This window comes from Amblyomma americanum, chromosome 1, assembly GCF_052857255.1.
Source record: "Amblyomma americanum isolate KBUSLIRL-KWMA chromosome 1, ASM5285725v1, whole genome shotgun sequence".
Lineage (NCBI taxonomy): Eukaryota > Metazoa > Arthropoda > Arachnida > Ixodida > Ixodidae > Amblyomma > Amblyomma americanum.
This window is the reverse complement of record NC_135497.1, coordinates 112,158,253-112,180,418: the sequence shown is the minus strand read 5'-3', so window position 1 is coordinate 112,180,418 and position 22,166 is coordinate 112,158,253.

The window sequence follows — 22,166 nt, the reverse complement described above, 5'->3', positions numbered from 1 at the left end:
AGAAATCCGCATTTAGTTTCGACATTCACATGTATGAATTTCTTTCTTCCAGATAAGGTCTAGCCTTCTGACCGTACGTCCACATGGAGTGTGTTTTGGGACATTGTATGCATAAAAAAGAAAGAATTAAAGGTAGAAAATATGGTGCTATTGGTAACAGAGTGGGTAAAGTTCAGACCTAATAGCTTACATAAAGTTAAAATGCAAAAAAAAATGCTAACACTGTGATGCGATGAGCTCTTAATTGCAGCTAGCCTGTAGGGAGGCCTGCCTGAGAGCCCTAGAGGCCTATAACTGCCGCTCAGGGGACGCAAAGATCTGAGGCCGCTGCATGCGTTTTGCAACTAATTAAGAAACACCAAAAGAAGAACTACAAAGCGCGTTACAGCCAGACACAGGTAATATCAACCGAGATCAAGCTCGTGTTTTTATAACGTAGAGTGCAACAGCCACAGAAATTACATATCAGGAAACAGTGAAATTGCTTTGCACCATCCTGATTAGAAGCTTAATAAGTATTACGAGTGCACAGGAAACTCGACCGGACTGACCACGATGGATAATGATCTGATGTGACCCCGGAATCACCAAGACTCAGATCATGATGTGAATGTGAGTCCGTACTCACGACTCAGATCATGATGTTAACGTGAGTCCGTACTAACTCATGACTCAGATCATGATCTGAACTTGAGTTCGGACTCACTCACGACTCAGATCATGATCTTAATGTGAGTACGGACTCACTCACGGCTCAGGTCATGATCTGAAATGAGTGTGAGTGAGCCCGGTTGAATCCACTCATGAGTGAGTTCGCCTACCTATGAATACAAGTGACGAAGTTGGTGCGTGGAATGGCCCACCTTACGCATTTTTTTCTGGAGGGCCTTTATCCGTAATGTAGGTCTGAATCCCACGAAAAAGACACATTTTGCTAACTTTGTAATTTTCTAAAAAAGTACTGTTCAATAATTTTAAATTACTTTTGGCAGAAACTGGAGCCACAGGTCACCGCGGGAAAATTATTACTGTGGCTGAAACGTTATACCGACGTTTGCGTAAAAAAATTCTTAAAACGCCACATTCTTTGCTTTTTTAGTGAACCGAGAAAACACGAAAAATTCTTGCATAGTTTTATTACTGCAATCACCACTAAGAACGCAAGTGAAATATTACTAAAAAATATTTGCCATTATACATTTGTTCACGTTCGATTCGAAATTTTCAACTCCAACAAACATTTGCTTTAGAAGAATTTTTTGTTGGGCTAGATGGTGCATGTTGTAACAAATTAGAATTGTAGCGCAACCAAGACGAACACAAGAAGGGGGCGCACAGGACTAGCGCTAGTCCTGTGTGCCCCTTTCTTGTGTTCGTCTTGGTTGCGCTACAGTTCTAATTTGTTAAAACATTTGCTTCTTTGCGGAAACTTCCAAGTCGTAGTAGGAGAGTTGTCATCACGCGATGTCTCTTGCATCGTTAGGGGCTTCAAACCGCACTGCATGTTTTAAGATAATGACGGCCAGGACTATGGACTTGGAGCTCTGAAAAAATTTTTTCGAATTCCCACTTCACTGTACGCGTCTATGTACCGTCTTTGCCAAAAGTAACAAGGAAACAGTGGTTTGTTTCTTAGCCGCGCAGCGAAGCACTTGTGGCAGCCCTTAAGCTCTGAATCTGTGTAGTGTAAGGTAAACCCTTGTCCTCACGTTTTGACACCTTTCGGTCTTTAGGGGTGCCGTAAAGGCTCCGTTATACGGTTGAGGAGCAAAAACCTGTTGCTCGGTTACTTTTGGCAAGGAGGGTAGATAAGCAGACCTTACTCACTAAGTGTGACTTGTGAATTTTTTTTTTGTTTCTCTTCAAGATTTGATATCGTGGATGACTCTCTTTACGGACAGTTTTGTTCGAGAACCAGAGCCAATACTAGCGAGGCATGACTATACATCGTTCAAGTCAGATTGTAAGGAGTACCGTATACTCGTGCGTACAGGATATGGTGAGGACAATTTCTAAACTGAAACTGAAAATTGGTTGTTGGGGAAAGGAAATGGCGCAGTATCTGTCTCACGTATCGGCGGACACCTGAACCGCGCCGTGAGGGAAGGGATAAGGGAGGGAGTGAAAGAAGAAAGGAAGGAAGAGGTGCCGTAGTGGAGGGCTCCGGAATAATTTCGACCCCTGGGGACATTTAAGGTGCAGTGACATCGCACAGCACACGGGCGCCTTTTGCGTTTCGCCTCCATCGAAACGCGGCCGCCGCGGTCGGGTTCGAACCCGGGAACTCCGGATCAGTAGTCGAGCGCCCTAACCACTGAGCCACCGCGGCGGGTCAATTTCTAGAACGATCACAGGGTGACACCATCTGCTCTAATGTGCATCTCCAAGGCTCTTCTCGTTTTGGGACACATTCTTGATTGGCTGTCCTCGAGCGCATTTCCTTTATCTGCGCATAAAGGGTGCCAGCGTGGGTCCGTGGGGCCGGAAAAGCGCTGGCGACCACATTAGTAGCAGGTAATCTCTTGCGTTGTTCCGCTAAACCCAGATGGCCCGACGGTATGCATACAAAGGTTCTCCCAAAATGCTCACGCTCGTTGGTTTTCCAGCCGGCGGCGAGGTGCAAGACAATCTTGACTTGAAGAGAAGCGCAGCAGATTAAACAATGAAGAGGACAATACTGGCCCTACACTAACAACTCAGTTTAACGCCACGGTGAAGACAGGAGGTAAAGAAGAAAAAAAAATCACTTCTTTTTCCGTCCGAACTGAGCTCTACCTCCGTCCTTTGCTGCATGATGGACGCTGTTATCCTTCATGAATCTCTACGCCAACTGGCCCGAATAAGTACGTTTGTGCAACCTTGACGATCAAGAGTCGCCCAGCTCTAGATTACCTATAAAAGAAAGATATTGCTAGTTATCGGAAGAATGGATCATTACCTGCAATGTTGCCATAACAGTATCTTAAAATTCTCCAATTTTCAAAATGTTTGTCCGAGAATGTTGGACATGAAGGCTGGCACCGCCGTTGGCGTCGTCAGCGTTGTTGGCCGTGAACGAAAAATCGACGAAAAATCCCCAGAGAAGCCAGAAGCAGGTGGGCCTCCTAAGTCACGTCACCACAAACTGCCCACTGGATTGTGAGTGCACACCGTGGCGGGTGGCAGTTAAATTAATGACACCGTGGCGGGTGGCAGTTAAATTAATGATTGGCTGCAAGAGGTTGCTCGGCAAGAGCAACCTGGTTCGCAAAAGCTCCACCGGTGGCAGCACTTGCCATCGCAGGGCTGTGGCGCATCGCTTAACCGCTGCACCACCGCATGCGAGGAGTGGTATGAGGACTCCCACGGATCTATGAACGCTATGTGGAGAATGACCAATTCTGCATATATATGGACATTAACCCATTAAGCCATCGCGTCATACCCTTAAGGCGGAGCTTATGTGTCCCCTCCAATTTCTTTTTTGGCGCAGCTAAGCTGTTCACCAGTTCCCTTATTGCAGTCTTCGCAGATACTTCGGTAGTGTTGGACGTAAGCCGTTGTTTTCGTCTCTGGTACAATACGTATCTGGCGTGACGCCAGTACGAAAAGAAGAAAAATTTAGTTTTAAGAGCAAAAGGTAGGTATAGACTATAGGTAGATTGATTAAAAAGAAGAAGCGTCTCTAGCAAATATTGGCTTTTTAATTCTTGCGCACAGCGTATACTTTCATCCACAACAGCGGCATCAGTGAGAGAGAGGGTTTTTAATAAAAAGCGCTCAGATCGCACTGTGCGTTGGGGGTAGGTTTTGGGAGAGAGGGGCGTTATAGAGAAAGGTGCAAAAAATACCCAAATAAAACAATTAAAAACATATTAAAATATACGGGCATTGAACTGGGGTAAACACACATCAAGGAGGAAAAATGATTTTAAAGTTTGTAAAGGAAGTCCGGTGTCGTGCAGATAGACAGAAAAGAAGTTCAGCGCATGACGAATACATATTAAGGGGAGGTACAAGGTTTTGAAGTCTATCAATGAGTCCAGTGTCCTGAAGATAGGCAGATAAAAAGTTCAGTGCATGGCGCTACTTAAATGTGCGCTAAAGAGGAGTCTGAACTCGTCTTTTTATCGCGGGAACTCTAGCTAAACGTTCCGGGCATTCTTAGAAACGTCGAAATATTGTCCTGTGCGCCCGATTGTCCTAATTAAATCAGATTAAACGCCCCTGCTCCCGCCTTTTTTTTTTTTAACTCAACACGGTAGGTAGGAGGAGTCAACAAACGCGTCAGTCAGTCCCGTGGCGGCTTGCCGCTCTGCCACCGGCGGAGTGATACGGAAATCAAAGAGTCCACGTGTATTTTTATTTCCGTAGGCCTAATTTGCGGCTATATTGTCTGTGACTGAAACTGTTTATTCACAGAAACCTAAAAAAACAAAATAAAACCGAAAGTGAAGCCACCACGCGACTGGCTGAGAGGCACTCCACGCGTTTGTTGACTCCTCCTACCTACCGCGCTGAGTTAAAAAAAAATGGCGGGAGCCGGGACGTTTAATCCGATTTAATTAGGGCAGTCGACCGCACAGGACAATATTTCGAAGTTTCGAAGAATGTCCGGAACGTGTAGAAAGAGTTCCCGCGGTAAAAAGACGAGTTCAGACTCCTCTTTAGTGCACATTTAAGGTTAGAACGAGGGACCTAAAACGCTGTTCATTATCAGTGGCACTTTTGTGAGAGTCTCCATTTTGTGCTCGGTAATATGCTCGGTCGGTATAAGCTGAGAGTTTGTAGAAAATGTCACTCCACGGTTGTCACAATGCGGATTGTTCGCTTGTCCTAAGCGGCACCGGTGTCTGCTTGTGGACGCGGCGTTCAGTCGGACAAGAGAGTAGCGAGGAAGTCTGTGCGGAATTCCAGAATTTAACTTAAGTGAGGGTCAACGAAATGAAAGTTTGCATTATTATGGAATGGCAAGCTCCAGAGCCAATTCCTTTGTTCATAAGTGCATATTTTTGCCATTACGGACTTTGGTTTTGTAGAGAAAACTTTCCGACAATTGTTGCTGTTGTTGCCTCTGAAGGAACGGCACATACCCGCGGTGTAGTAGTAGTAGTAGAAAACATTTATTCCAAAAAGGTAGGATAGAGAGGCGAAAATACAGATTTTGGGTGGAGTCCTTATTTCAGGACCCCAATGTCCACCGCAGTTGCTCTTGTTTGGGATATCAGCTTTCGCTGCGTCGCCAAGTCAGAGCTGAGCAGTGCAGACTCCCACTGTTCCTAGGAGTGATGTTTGTCTGGTTCGGGGGCTTGGGACCGGAGCAGCCCCATGTTACATGGTATGTTGTTGGAATTCCGCCACACCAGGGGCAGATGATGTGGTACTTGTGTAGGTTAGGAAAGGTGTTCGTCTGTAGTTGTCGCCATTCCCTCGCCTCTGCCGCCGTTAGCTTACGGTGTGGTGGGGGATAGACTTGTCATTGTGTTCGGAGAAGGAGGAGGCGCTCGCCGTACGTAGAGGGGAGAGGGGTGAGGTCGGGGAGGTTAGTCGCTCGGTTAGTATATCCTCGAGCTAGACTGTCCTCGGCCTCGTTTCCCTCGAGCCCCTCGTGCCCAGGAGTCCAAGTGATTTGGTGCTTGCATGTGGAATTTTGCACTTGTGGGGTAGTCAGAATGGGAGCGACGGAGTCTGGAAGTCTGCCATGAGAGGAGGAGGCGACACGCGGACTGGGAGTCGGTAATAATTTTTAGCTCATTTCCCGTAGCATCGCCATGCTGGATTGCGAGGGCGATTGCAGCAGTTTCTGCTACTGTGGGAGAGCAGTTGCGTAGGGAGGCGCTGGCGATTTCCTTGAAATTGGCGTCCAAGACGACCGCCACCGCGTTTGTTGAATCGGGGTACATGGCTGCGTCCACGTATACAGCATTTTGTGCCTGTCGATGTGTGCGGCGCAGGTACTCCACTCGTGCCTTTCGTGCCTGGAAGCATTACGACCCATCTCCCTCACCTCTTGCCTGGGCAAACTATACGAGCGCGTTATCCAGACCCGCCTCCAAAACCCGCGGTGGGGGTTCACCAGAGTTTGGTGTAGGCCCACGCAGATGAAAGATTCGCCCAGACTGAGCTCAAACGGCACATAAATAAAGATTTAGGAACCAGGGAAGATGAGCAATGAATTTGGAAAGGTTTTGACGTGACAAGAAAGGAAATAGAGGAAACGAAATTGTGAAAAAAACAAGAAAATTTCAGAGAAAAGTAAAGAAAAAGAAGCGTAAACACGAACATCTCCCGGTTTCAGTAATGTAACTATAAATAAATTTACACACCGGTTTTGGTGGTTGCACTGAAGGAGAGGAGGACGGGAATAGTAAACGGCAATCCTAATCGAGCGAGGGGAATTTGCAAATACTTAATTCTCTGCGTGCAAACCGCCGGCGGTAGAGGATATAATGATAAGGATTCAATATCACAGCATGACGTACAAGTATTCGGCGGCGTGAACAAACGTGCCTTGAACTGCATGAGCGTACGCTCCGCGGGAATTTTAAATGCTCGAAGTCTTCTGTATGAACGATGGGGTCATGGCTCAGGTTGTAAAGGGGTTGGAAACATTCAAAACGAGACACAAACAGCAGTATAATGTTTGGAGCGATTGAGGCAACAGCTAGGCCCTTTGAGGGTTGAGTTCGCTAAAAGAATCGGTCATCGCGTATGAAGTTATGTCGCAGTGCCCTAATCCAATGTAAACGCACATCTTGCACATGAATGGGAAGAAACAATATAAAGGATTGGTTCAAAAGACTTGTCCTCGAGCTTTCAAGCGGCGCTCAGACTAAGAGGCAGTCCAAAATTATGATCACATGGGAACTATTGCAGAGAATTTTCGGAAGGGCCGAACCAATGGCGAGAAATTTGAGCCCCAAAAACTGGCGTGTATCTGGGACCCGTACAGATCTAACTCCATTCTATAGTCGGGTAAAACTTTAGAAGGTAGCGGCATTTGCCCCTCAAAGGCGAATGCACAGGAGCCTCCGCCAATAGGCGCGCACTTCACGTGACGTCATGAGCCGGACGGCCGGTGTCCCTGCCGACGGAGAACATGCCTAACATGGCCGCCCTCGCTTCGAACTGGGCCGAGTCGCATCAGCTGTGTGCGTCTCCCTTCGTCAGAGTGAATTCTAATTGTTTCTGGGTGTCTCTCATGCCGGAAATATTACTGCGAGCTTACGACGCACAATTTGTGCCGCGTGCGTTTGTTCTGAGCCGTGAGCCGACGAAAAAAGATTACAGCGAACATCGGTGACGCTGCGCTGCGCTTCGTCTGGAAACAGGATCCCGCGGCGACACACCGCTGCAAACAGTCATCGTGCATGTTTGTTCTATGGTGTTTTGTTTTGCTCCTAAGTGAAGTTACGACGAGGAGAGTTTGCCAAAGTCTGGTACCTACTGTGAGCGGCGGGTGTGTTTGTGTACTGTGCCCCTGCGTTTCTCGTCGGACGTGGCGAAGTGATGAGCAAAACCATTATCATGATAAATGACAAAAGCTTGCGCGGACTTACGAGTTTTTCAACCGAAAAGATTTGCGAAAGCCACCTCCAACGCAAAGATTCGTTGCTGCCAGCTCAGCTCGCAAACGATCGATCGTTGGCAGCAGTATGATAAGATAGCCGAGCGTCTAGCAGGGCGTCCTTCGAGTGTCGTTCGGTGCCGTCGATGTTGCTCCGTAGCAAACGACGCACAGCGTTGTAGAAGGCACGGAGTTATTTTTCTCTCGCGATCCGGTATGTGCTGTAGCATTTCCATCATGATAGTTTTACCAAACCACTCATCAATATACACAAATCTTAGTTATACAGAGAAATGCGCGTTTTAGAAGCAGTCAAATTTTTTTGAGCTGGACTATTTCTTTAGTCGCGCAGGCAGTTGGTTGCTGCGCTTCGGTCATCTGGGCGGGGCCTCTCCTGTCTTCTAAAGTTGTACCCGACTGTAGTGCCTGGTAATAAATACCTACTGCTGGTTTTTCGGCATGTTGAGAGGCATCTGTGAAAATAGCTGCGTGGCTCGGATAATGAAAGAGATATTCTACCAGGAGACCATTTAACACATTGCAACACGAGTTCATTGCATTTGGCGGCAGCGCACGGTCAAAGCAAAGTGCAGGAGCAGCATGCACATTGCCAACGCATTGCACGGACCTAAGCGAGGCTGCAATTTTAGACAAGAGGGACTCTGTAAATACAAATTGAGGCAGCTTTTACTGCGGCCGATGTTTATCTAGAAACAAACTGGGCGTGTCAGAAAAATGGGAGAAGCCACTCCAGGCATTGGCTCAAGCGCCCGTAAAAAGGTGCGCACTGTGACAAGCTGGAAGCGGGAGTTCAAGTCCCGTACGAGGGCTCCAAAAAGAGGAAAACATTTGCGAATGATTTTGTCAAACCAAGGCAAAGCCCTTCAGCGCGCCTCTCCAAAGGCAAGACAGGTTGAATTTTGTATCTAGGACAACCGGACAACACAACGCATAGGAACTCAAGAATTGGTCCCATGTAAGTCTGATAGAGAAATAAGAGAGCGTCTGTGCGCATACTGAATTTCTTACTGCCGATTCGCGGCAGGTGACTGGGAGCACGCTCATCTCTCGGGATCACTGCTTTTGATATATATGAGGTCACCTGTCCTATAGTTGTTGTTGCCTCTGAAGCGATGGCACATATCCACGGCTGGTGGGGGATTGGCCAGGGTTCAATTCCAGCGGACCTTTGTTGGCCACTTCGTTTGCCTTTTCGTTGCCTAAGTTGACACAATGAGATGGGATCCATCGGAATAGTGCACAGTTGCTTGCGACGCTGGTCAGGCGATGTATATAGGTATCTAATGTCCCGGGTGACTGGCTGGTCATTAGTTTTCCTAAACATGTTTGACAGATTTTGCAGTGCTGCTTTAGAGTCTGAGAATGTCATCCATTGTCCAGCTGTTGGGCGCAGGATGTATATATAGGGCCCTTCGTTTTCGTCTAACCCGATATTACCCGATTCACCCCGGGCATATTTCCTGAAAAACGGGTTACCCGATTTCTTTTCAAAAATAAGCCTAGGGAACAGAGTTTTCTTGTGGACAAAAAAGGCCGAGAAAGCCGCACGATAATTAGCGCACATCTTGCGCTTATTCCAGTGGGGCTTTAGCATTAAACTGCCCCTTTTGAACTTCTTTTGCCATTTTTTTTATTTATGACGGTCCTTAATATGAGGCCAAGTTCGAGGAGCAGTCCTTGGAGCAGAGATGCTAAAGCACGGGTATACTGACCAGACGTCTTATTGGCATCATTGCATTAAGTGCTACCCATGCTGACAAAATCGTGCTCCAAGGTTCTCCTGCGTTTAAAATGATCGCTGCGACGTTGAATGAATGTTGTCCTAATGTACGAACACAGGCAGATTGTAATGTACGCGGAGAAATGATTGTAATAATGAGAAAAAAAGCTGTCTGCTTTCCTGAAGTTTTTTGCAGTACAACCCCGCATTTCAGTATTGTTTGCAAAACAATGTGCATAAATAGAGTATTTTTACACCCCGCACAAAAAACTCGCGGTTAGAATATGAAATCGGTTTCTGCGGCAAAATATGACCTGAGAGAAAACTCGAATTGGGGAATACTTTGCTGAATGACACGACTTGGACAAGAATATGAGGTAAAAAAAAATATAGCCCGATTTGTACACCCAAACTGAGAAGAAAAATAAATCCAAAAACGAAGGGCGTTAGACGTATAGGACAGCTCTCTCTCTCTCTCTCTCTTTCTCTCTATCTGCGTAATCAAAAACGTTATGTTACGCTTAGCGGCGTGTGAAGTTTGCCTAAACTTACGAGGAAGCAAAGATGCAAGAACTATCAAGTCACCAACCAAGCTCTTTTTTTTTTTCTTTTCAGCTACCGGCGGGAAACGTGCTACCGCACACCTCCAAACCGGTCACACCGTTCTCTCACTGCATGGTGTTGCTTTTGAATCCCTCGTGCCGTCGCGCCTTTCCTCCGCACACCAAGTTTCGGGAGCCTTTTCTATGCCGCTCTGAAGACGGGTCGGCTATTCCTCGCTACGCAGGTATGTCTGCACGGTGCAGTCGTTTGGCCGTCAGCACGCCCAGTACACGCTTCGCTTCCCTCCCCTTCTGTCAGGAATCTCTCGCTTTGCCGGCCCCTTTTTCCTTCCTCCATATTTTACTGCGACCCGGGGCGTGCCTCGGAGGCGAAGCTTGGATTTTCGGCTCCTTCCAGCAACGCATGCGGTGGCCAAGGTGCAACAGCCGGATGTCAGGATTTAACCCGTTTGTGAAGAAAACGACAGCGGCATGCACCCGACTCAAGCGGGTCGGGGGTGGACGCCACCTGCGCAGTGGGGCGAACGCTATGAAAGCGATGGGGGGGCGTAGACCCTTCACAGCGTCAACAGCGGGTGGCTGGGCAGGCAGCGGGCTGCTGCTGCTGCTGCTGTGGCGCGTAGTACACGGCTTCCCTTCGAGCGGTCACCGAGTTTGTCCTCTGGCGATCGGGGGTCGTCGGGGGATGGAGCGGATGTGTGTGCCGGCCGGCAAACACCGCGGCGGTCGGTCCATTGTGGTCAGCCGCGGGGTCAGGGCCGTTGGCCGGCGCCACTCTGGCGGCCGCTTGAATGGGGGCGGCCGTGGACTCGCTCGGCTCCCCGCTGCTACCCTGCCCCATGTGAAAGGCCCGGCTTTTACTCCCCCGTCGCAAACCCCCCGCCTACCTTTCTGCCGCTAGTGTCGCGGACGGTGTCGCACGGGGCTTCGCGCCTGGGACTTCGCGCCGAGCTTGACGCGGCATGAACGAGCGGCGCGCGAAGAGCTTCCCTGCGTCCGGTCTTTTCGCTGTGCACACAAGCCGCAGCATATACAGCGCTTCAGCGGAAACTTGCAATAGACAAATAAAAGCGCGAACGTGTGCAAGGACGAGAGCGCAATCCATCCTGTGCGCGTGTGCGGACGGAGGCGCACTTGTCCTTGAGCTCCGCCTCTTGGCGCTGCTAAGGAGCGAACTTTTCAGCGGTTCTCTGCGTGGTCGTGTTTGAAGACAGACATCTACTACGCTCCTGACCAAAGGTTGCCTTGTAAGTTCCTCGCCGGAATCTGTCCAGCAGACATGCTACATAGCGCGCTACTTGTGGCTGACGCTATATATGATTCTTCCCACTTTTCAACCCTTCCATTAAGCAAGCAAACTAGAGCACCCCGGACTTGCGCGATAAGCTACTACACAGTCTCGTTGCAATACATGGATCTGAACTATGCACTCGGTTTTAACGAATGGGAAAAACCGCTGGCTGGAATTTAAAGTACTGCTGCCTCAAAGCCATGCATCGCCTTTCTTTGAAAGCTTGATTTTTTTATATATGATGTTGTTTACTTCACACACCCGCATCGCTGTTACACGTAGTGTTAGCAAGTTCGTTCCAATCAGACGCCATGCTATATCGGCACGGTAAGGCTACGTAGCGAGACAAAGTCTAAAATCAGTTTCAAGTCATGCCTATGTCATACCTATGTCATATGGCTCGGTACGTATGTCATAACTATGCCTTCAATAACTGCATACGGCAATAATTGATGCTCAGAATTATTTGAACAATAGGAACCACATTTTCTTCAAGCAGCCCGACCTCGGTTCCGGTACGGCAAAGAAGGTGATCTGAGTCAGTTGTCTGATACGTTGTTTTTGCATCCTCGTTTTTTGCCAATGCCATGTTTAGGGGCCGTGGGTCCCGCAATCCCAGTTAGAGGCTTTTTGTTCACGGTCCTCAGCATGTTGATGTTGGAATAAATGAAGTGAAATGCAATTTGGCTTGTTCGCAGCGTCGACTTGAGGTCCTGTTTAGGTCATCGATTTTGAAGGTTCAGCCCTGTGCAACAAATACAGACGTGGAAGAAAGAGAAGCTCATGACGAGGAAATAGCGCCTCAGCACATTTCGCGGCTCAAGTTGAAGGCTGTTGAATTTCGGAGGGCCTTTAGCCACAGCACTGCAAATCCCAAGGACATCTGTAGAGGCCGCTCGTGTCCCGCGCTGCACCGTGTGGCCAAAGAACAAAGGGGAAAAAAGAGTCTTCAGGCAAACACTGCGCGTCTCCTCGCACTATGGCCATTGTCTCTGCGACTATATACCTGCCGCAACGGCTTATCGTCAAACAAAACGGGGGCAACGCCGTCGGAAATGGAGCGGGGTCCAGCACGGTCGCACGAGAGCAGGCGGAAGCCAGCGCAGTCACAAGAGCGAGGAAGAGAAAAGAAGAAAAAAATATATATCTGCAGGAACAATGGGGGCCGTTCCTCCTCCCGACAGAGGCGAGCCTCGAAGAAGGAGGAGCTAGGGAAGTGCAGCCCGTGTTTGTGGCTAGCCCCCGAAGGTAGGGAGGGCACCACACTCGAAGCCAGTGACGTCAACGGTACGTCTCGTTTCCCGCCCTCCGGATGAGCGTCGAGCGGATTAGAAGAGCAGCGGAAGCTGCGCGTATCATCCTTGCCGCCGCCTTTCCCCGCGACCCAGTGCGCTCTCGGCGAAGGCCCTAACGAGAGCTTCCTGCGGGACCTTGCTGCCAACAGATTGCGGGGCCGCTTTACGATGATCGCCCCCTTTTAATTTTTTTTTCCTTCCTTTCTGCAAAGTACTATCCTTCTGGCCTTCTCTTTGCTTCCTTTTCCCTTTTTTTTCCTCTGCCGGAAATTGATTGTACCCGCAATCGGAACCGTGCTCGATGCCGTTGCGGGCCCTCGGAATATAACGGAAGAGACGTCTGAGTTTCCTCCTCCTCGTCGGTCGGGGAAGGGGAGCTCTTCTACGCTGCCGCTCGCGCGCCGTGCCTACCCGGAGCAGTTCCCGCCCCGGAAACCTCGAGTGCCTCGTCGTCGGTGAATGCCGTTCGACTCGACCGCGGGAGGGCGCCGTCCGTCATTACTCGCGCATCTCCTCGGGCCGACCGCTTTGTTCCTGGCCACGCGGGCTGCCGCTCGAAGACAATCAGGCGCGCCCGTAGGCTGAACGCCCCTCACACCCATTTGTGCATGTGCTTGTTTTGGGCTAGGGCCGCGAAGAACACGGTGTTTGCGAGGCCACCGTATGGCATTCGTGTCTTGTTGAAGGCGTAGTGGCTGGCGAACGCTTAAGACCTGACTCCGCAGTTGGTGTTTTTCATTGCCTTCTTTTCGTAACGTTGTTCAGCATACTGTTATCACCACAGGGGGAGGGATAAGCCATCAAGTAAAGATATGACTGTTATATATATATATATATATATATAACCGCACGTTGTCAAACTGTTACTACTCTTGTGCCTGTGTAGTCGGCGTGGCCAAAGACAGCTCTAGTAAAGCAGAACCTGCCGGTTCCTTTAGCTATGTCCGTGTCCTCGGTATAATAAAAAAACGTAAAAATAATGCTTTCTTACCTGTAAACATAAAACATGAATGCGCACTACTAATGAAAAAGTGAAAACAGCGAAATACCGAAACATATATTTGTTTACAGCGTGCGATAACCGTAGTATTCGTAACTAAAAACGAACTGGGATTTCCTTGAACCCTGCATCAACAAAACTATTCCTTTTTTTTTCTGCCTTTCTTGTGTTTTCTTTGGTATCTGTTTGTCCATGATCGTACACATTGTACAAGACGCGCAGAGTTACCATAGAAGTAAAGCGTGAAGGTCAGTTATAACGAACACTTCCCTGTGCTGGAGAGAGCGAAATGTGTACTATCGCGGACAAAAGTTCCACAGTTGACATTTCTTCGAACAATCGCCTGGTTTCGCTACCACGTATGAGAGCCCTCGTGGCTCCTATTTCTGCCTCCAGAACCGTGTTGTTGAATTCTGGCCGATAGCAGGGCAATATGCGCTTCGATTGCTGCTCAGGCGGTCTGTATAGACTTTAGTTCGTAATAGTACAAGTGGCGTGGTTGTATCTTTGACAGAAGAGAGAACATATACCAAGAAGAGAAAAATGAAAGTAATTTCCTATGAAAAAAAAAAATAAACGTGCTCAACGAGTTATTGTGCACAAGTGTATTGAACAACAAAGCGTATTAGATGTTCACGCGCCACTTTGCAACTGTAGATGACTTGCACGTGAAATCACTAGTAATAATTGTTTTCTTGGCGAAAGGAAATGGCGCAGTATCTGTCTCATATATCGGCGGACACCTGAACCGCGCCGTAGGGGAACGGATAAAGGAGGGAGTGAAAGAAGAAAGGAAGAAAGAGGTGTCGTAGTGGAGGGCTCCGGACTAATTCAGCCGAAATTATGCCGGAGCCCTTCACTATGGCACCTCTTCCTTTCCTCTTTCACTCCCTCCTTTACCTTTCCCCTAAGGCGCAGGTCAGGTGTCCGCCGATATATATATATATATATATATATATATATATATATATATATATATATATATATATATATATATATATATATATATATATATATATATATATATATATATATATGAAAAATCACTAGCCGCGCCGATTCTCGCCGCACCTGAGGCCATGAAAGACGGAGAAAGGGGCAAGGATATTCGGCAAGCTCGTGCCGGCAAGGAAAAAAAAAAGAGGGAGAAACCACGTGCCGGTAGCTGTCAACGGCATCACATCCAGGGCCCGTATTTGCTAACGATCCATCTCGTCTGTTTCATTTCGCTGCGACGTTAAGCGTGACCAAAGCAACAGCATGTGGGGAAGGTATACCAAACGGCGTCAATTCGCCACACACCTGACGCCCAGTTTCTTTGGCGAGACTGGATTACCGCCGGTAAAGCTCACCAGGCGTGGCAGTTTACGCGTTTCTGCCGCGACCAGCGTGACGTCTTCTCTCGCGGCCTGCGTCACTTGGGAGCAGCGACCAATGGCAGGGGACCAAATTAATGGAAAATGAAATAAGTCGTTGGAAAATATGGCCCTACATAGGCCCGTGTTCAGGCGGCTCACTCGCAATGGCTCATCTTTCAAGCAACCCCGTAAAGTATTTCATTGAATGAATCACTTCGCGGAGATCGTGGATCAGCAGTGGCGCTTTGAGGACTCTGCTGACCTCCGGTATACTCATCTCACTATACGCAACACTGCTTCGCGTACAGGTCAAATTTCCCAGAAGTGCCAGAGAGGAGTGTATACACTGAGCAAACTGAGCAAAGCGTCCTATTCGCTTCTTTTCGCAATTTCCTTTCGCTTCGAGGTCACTACAGCTCCAGCAATTGTCGCACTGGAGAAACAGTCCATGAAAGCGCAGTTTTCGGAAAAACCGGTCCGTTCTTTTCCCCCCGCTCTTACACGCTCGCACCTCGGTCGCCCTGTTTCCACGCCGCGTCTTAAGCTCCGGCGCGAGACCCGGCGGAGCGGATGTCGCACGGTTCGTGGCACCGCGGCATCAATGAATCCCCGGCGGGAGACGTAGAAACGATACCCGTGTTCCCATTCGGCGCGTTACGCGACTTACTACTAGAGGCGGCGAGGAGGCGCCGGAGAGAGGGGAGAGGAGGTGGCGCCCCACATATCGAGGCTGCAGAACTGTATGTATTCTTCCAGCGGCTCCAGGAAGTCGGCGCAAGTCACACGGCAACAAGTGGAAGTGCGCAGTGCACCGGCGCCTGCTAGCAACCTGTGAGGAAGCGCTGTCCTTACCCCCCTTGCACTTCCATAGTGTTCGCTGGCACGAAGAAGGGCAGGTCAGAAAAGGGTGTGCCCCGACCTCTCGCTCCCCCCCCCCCCCCCCCCCCCCCCCCCCTCGAGCCCCGAGGAGCGGCGCCGGTAACAAAACTCGAGCAGCTTGAAGGAAACGAGCTCCCCCTCCTCCTCCGGCGCCTTCCCCTGCTCCGAGTTCCGTTCCGACCTCCTCGGAAGGAAGTGGCGCACAATGCGGCCTGCCCCGGCCGGGTTTTCCACAAAAGTGGCGTTTCCGTTCAACCTGCCACGGGAAGAAGCGGCGGGCGTCTCTCGCCGACGGGCTTCACCTGTTGCTTGCTCCGCGCTCCCCCCGGGGCCCGTCTTTTGTGAGCGCGCACTCGCTCCCCCTGTTGACCAGGGAGCGCCGCCGCCGGGGTCGACCAAGGTCACGACGTAGTTCGCGGGAGCTGCTGTTGTCCACCGTAGCCGTCTCCCGTCGGGAGCACGCCACTCTGCTGCTGGACTCCGCGCCCATTCAAGGAGCGGGCAGCTCTGTAGCAGGGCTGGAATCTGCGTGGTCATGGCGTGACCTTAGGTCGAACATGAGCTGCCTGTGTGCCATGCTGGGGTGGTACGTAGGCAGAAAATGTTTTTCGCAGGGGCCCTAAGGTATTTTCTTGTATCGAGCGGGCTTTCTGGCTGATGTAACCCCAAGGGCACTAATAAGAGAGAATTCGGGCAGAGGGACAGGGTTAGCTCGATTTCGGGGGGCCCGGAGCCCCTCAACCTCCCCCGCACCCCCTTCTCTTGGATACGGGCCTGGGCGACTGCTTTGCCTATCATTCTCTATGCACTTAGAGGAATTCTCAGGCTTTCATAAAAAAAAGTGGTGGAATAAATTTTGTGAGCACATTTTTTCCGTTCCATTTTCTTGCCTCTTTGCCAAAACTTTGACACCAGAGCCGACGAACAACATTGCTTGCTGGCTGTCAACCTCCAAGTCACACTCAGCACCCACCAATTTTGCATAGGGTATAAAAGGAATCGGTAAACGAATCGTTGCAAGACATGACCGATGGACAGAAATTGCATATAAACTCCGATAAACTCGGCTGGTAAACCTTCTGTGCCTCGTTCGTATTTCGCCGTCGCCCCTGCGCTGTTTTAATTTTCCACTTCGATACTGTCCGTGCCTATCTGTCCATCGTCAGTTGTTAAAATGCCTCGGTGCCAGGGCACGTCAACTGAAACGAACACCACACAGAAACAATGAGAAAGGTAATTTTTTTTTAGTTTCGCAGCAGGAGCGAGCAATTCAAGGTAATGTATACGCACGAGGATAACATCTATGCAAGCCCAGAGCCGTGCGCAGGAACATAGCTTTATTTATGCAGTTACGATGTGCTGCTCTATGTGAATTAGTTGTAGCGCGCATCCTAATACATTTTCAGCTTCACTTTCAGAGACCCCTTTTGAAACTTGCAGTTTGCTGTGACTGCAAGAGCATGCAACTGAGCGTAAGGTCATGCCAGTTACACTTCGACAGATGTGAAAGTTATGTTCCTGTGCACTGTGCACCGAGTTTGTATCTAACGCTAGGCTGAACCCATTTAGTGCCACAAAGGCAACAAATAGTTCCCGCTGGACATCACCGCTGCACGCCTGTTCATTTTTTAGAAAACACACACACACACACACACACACAGACACACACACGCACGCGCACACACACACACACACACACACACACACACACACACACACACACACACACACACACACACACACACACACACACACACACACACACACACACACACACACACACACACACACACACACACACACACACACACACACACACACACGCACGCACGCACGCACACACACGCGGAGCTCGCAAAACTGCGAGGTTCTGCTAGGTACGACCGGCCCTTGCATGTCTGTTACGACGACCGTATACAATTCAAGAACCAAGCGGCAAACAACCCTCAAAGGAGGCCCACTAGCCAACGGCATCGACTGTTTCTCATCACGTCTCGTTATTCCCTAGCGTGACGTCGAAGGTGGCTCTACGGTGACTCCGCGAATTGGGAGAAAACCGCACCGTCGTTCAAATCAGTCGCCTCCATTGGCTGGCGCGCCTCCTTCGAGGGGTGTCTGCCGCTTCGTTTTTTATTGTATCCGACTATATATAGAGCAGTTTATTCGGCAAGTCGCGGGTGAGCAGTCACGCGAAAAATAGGCAAAATGTTAGAGCAGAAAAAAAAGCTTCACTGCAGTCTAGCTCCGATTCGTAGAAACGAAATGCAAAAATTACTTGTATTTTGGGCGACCCTTACATTGGAAGCTACGCTTAGTCGCACCGTACTACCGACACCTGGCTGTAAGATCGTATGGCCACTAGCACCACCTTGATATCTCAATTCCAAAACACCGTGCGAGCGATCACCGTAAAATGGCTGATTCACAGCGCGTGCGTACCATGGTGCTTGTAGTCAAAATTTACGAAGGCGCTTGCTCTTCAAATTACAGATAGATAGATATATGCGTAACGTAACACATAAGCCCACGTCGTCTCCTGCGTGCAGCATCAAATGCCGCTGCCTCCAAAATGCCGCCAGCATCCCGTGCCCACCTGCCCGCCTCGCTGAGGCTTCAGGCGTACACATCTATATAGATACCAGACTCTCGCCAGGAACCCGCCTTATGACGGATTTTGCGCCGTTAGAGCCCCTGTCTTCGATCACCGCTGTATGCGCTCAAGTCGTGCAGTGCCAGAAGCCACCTTTCAAAATCGAAGGGAGAATATCTTATTTAAGTGTAAGTTGTGCGAAGATGCCTTGAACTCATCGTTAGTGGTCAAAAGTTTTCGTCTATTTTGTTTCGTCCTTTTTTCTTTGCTCTTCTGAGGCCTTCGCGCTCCTCTCCTCCCCCTTATAAAGTGCTGATATGACGCGACAGATGCGATCGCGTAGCAAAAAAAAAAGAAAAATGATGGCCGCGTAACGCTGCATGCGCGATGCGACAGTGAAGCGCGCTGTCGGGTGCTTCCCATTTCAAGGGGCGCATGCGCGAACTACCATGCAGCAAACGTAAATGAACTTTTGAATTTCGTAGTTCTCTGTTAATTAAGTAAATTTTCCCTCAGGATGCATGTGCATGCACATTTCAGAAGGAAGGGGCAGAAAATTACAACAAATTGGAGTGAACAACAATGAAAAAACAACACAATATTTATATGTACTATTAAGGACCGAAATCAAAACGACAAAGACGTCAACCAACTCAAACTTGAAAACAAAGAAGAGGGAGGTAAAGACACCATAGAGTAAAAAGTTAGTTATTACATTTTGGAAATGTATTAGGTCTTTTATGCACGTGTGAGGTGAAAGCAGCTAGGGCATCCCAGTATTCTTGTCTGTGTCAAGAATGAGCGTAAGCGCGCTGTCGTCTGACGATATAGTATATACGGCATGCTGACTCGGCGAGTATGACTGCGGAGGGAAGCGATGAACATGATGAACAGTGTGCAGGTTCCAGGGAACATTTAGCCCTAAAGGCAAAACGCTTCTTTTTGTTTTTGTTAGATGGATGGTTTAACGAGCGGTCTCTCACCAGAGCAGGATTTGGCCACCCTGGTGTAGTACTTGGCTACAACCTTCTATGATCAAACCAATTAACCCTCGGCCCTCAGTCCCCAGCGGCTGCAGAGCAACTGACCACGGCGGCGGTCAGACCTGTGACGCAGCGGAGGGTGCTAAGAATCTCTGGCTCCGGACAGGCCGCCATTGGAATCTGAACCTGGCAACGTTTAACGCTAGAACTTTAGCTAGTGAGGCTAGCCTAGCAGTGCTGTTCGAGGAACTAGCGGGAATTAAATGGGATGTGATAGGGCTTAGCGAAGTTAGGAGGACCGGTGAGGCGTATACAGCACTAAAGGACGGACACATATTGTGCTATCGCGGGTTAGAGGATAGACGAGAACTAGGTGTGGGATTCCTCATTATTAAGGACATAGCTGGCAACGTAGAGGAGCTCTATAGTATCAACGAGAGGGTAGCAGCTATAGTAATTAGGCTGAATAGGAGGTACAAGCTGAAAGTGGTGCAGGCCTACGCACCCACATCCAGCCATGATGACCAGACCGTTGAAAGCTTCTATGAGGACGTAGAATCAGCAATGAATAGAGTAAAATCGCAGTACACTGTACTGATGGGCGACTTCAATGCGAAGGTGGGCAAGAAGCAGGCTGACGACCACGCGGTAGGTGACTATGGGATAGGCTCTAGAAATAGCAGGGGAGAGTTATTAGTCGAATTCGCGGATAGAAATAATTTTCGGATCATGAATACCTTCTTCCGCAAACGAGAAAACAGGAAGTGGACCTGGAAGAGCCCCAATGGTGAAACTAAAAATGAAATCGACTTCATACTATGCGCTAAACCTGGCATCATTCAGGATGTGGCCGTCCTCGGAAAGGTGCGTTGTAGCGACCACAGAATGGTAAGGTCTAGACTTAGCTTAGACTTGAAGAGGGAACGGAAGAAGCTAGCGAAGAAGAAGACCATTAACGAGTTAGCCGTAAGAGGGAAAGCACAGGAGTTCAGGATAGCGCTGCAAAACAGATACTCGGCTTTAACTGAGGAAGACGATCTTGATGTTCATTCAATGCACGATAACCTGACATCAATAATTACGGAGTGCGCAGTAGAAGTAGGCGGTAGGACAGTTCGAAAGGATACCGGGAAGCTATCTCAGGTGACGAAAGATCTGATTAAGAAGCGCCAAAGCATGAGGGCGTCTAACCCTACCGATAGAATAGAACTAACGGAGCTATCAAAGTTAATAAATAAGCGCAAGGTAGCCGACATAAGGAAGTTTAATATGGAGAGAATTGAGCATGCTCTAAAGAACGGAGGTAGCCTAAAAACAGTGAAGAGGAAACTAGGCATAGGTGAAAACCAAATGTATGCATTAAGAGACAAGCATAGCAATGTCATCAGCAATATGGATAAGATAGTTAACGTAGCCGAAGAGTTCTACACAGACCTGTACAGTAGCCAATGTAATTAGAGCGTTAATGAGAAAGACAGCAGTGCACAGCAATGCGTCATCCCGCCAGTAAGGAAAGATGAAGTAAAGAAAGCCTTAGAAGCAATGAAAAGGGGAAAAGCAGCTGGGGAGGATCAGGTAACAGCAGATCTGTTGAAGGATGGAGGGGACATCGTGCTAGAAAAACTAGCCACCCTGTATACGCAATGCCTTCTGACCTCGACTGTACCAGAAGCTTGGAAGAATGCAAACATTATCTTAATTCATAAAAAGGGAGACGCCAAGGACTTGAAAAATTACAGACCGATCAGCTTACTATCCGTTGCCTACAAAGTATTTACTAAGGTAATCGCTAATAGAGTCAGGGCAACGTTAGACTTTAATCAACCAAATGATCAGGCAGGCTTTCGTAAAGGATATTCCACAATAGATCATATTCACACTATCAATCAGGTTATAGAGAAATGCGCAGAATATAACCAACCTCTATATATAGCTTTCATTGATTACGAGAAAGCATTCGACTCAATGGAAACCTCAGCAGTCATACAGGCATTGCGTAATCAGGGGGTAGAAGAGCCTTATGTCAAAATACTGGAAGATATATATATATATATATATATATATATATATATATATATATATATATATATATATATATATATATATATATATATATATATATATATATATATATATATATATATATATATATATATAGCAACTGCACAGCTACTATAGTCCTGCATAAAGTCAGCAATAAAATTCCAATAAGGAAGAGCGTCAGGCAAGGAGACACTATCTCGCCAATGCTGTTCACCGCATGTTTACAGGAGGTATTTCGAGGCCTGAATTGGGAACAGTTGGGAATAAGAATAAATGGAGAATACCTAAATAATCTGCGATTTGCTGATGACGTTGCCTTGCTGAGTCACTCAGGAGGTGAACTGCAAATCATGATCAACGAGTTAGAAAGGCAGAGCAGATCGATGGGTCTAAAAATTAACATTCAGAAAACCAAGGTAATGTTCAACAGCCTAGCAAGGGAACAACAGTTCACAATTGGCAGCGAGAGCCTAGAAGTTGTGACGGAATACGTCTACTTAGGGCAGGTAGTGACAGCTGATCCGGATCATGAGAGGGAGATAACTAGAAGGATAAGAATTGGGTGGAGCGCATATGGCAAATTCTCGCAGATCATGAGTGGCAGTTTACCAATTTCCCTCAAGAGGAAAGTGTACAACAGCTTAATCTTACCGGTACTCACCTACGGGGCAGAAACGTGGAGGCTAACGAAAAGAGTCCAGCTTAAGTTAAGGACAACGCAGCGAGCTATGGAAAGAAAAATGATAGGTGTAACGTTAAGAGACCGGAAGCGGGCAGCGTGGGTGAGGGAACAAACACGGGTTAATGACATCCTAGTCGAAATCAAGAGAAAGAAATGGGCTTGGGCAGGGCATGTAATGCGAAGGCAAGATAACCG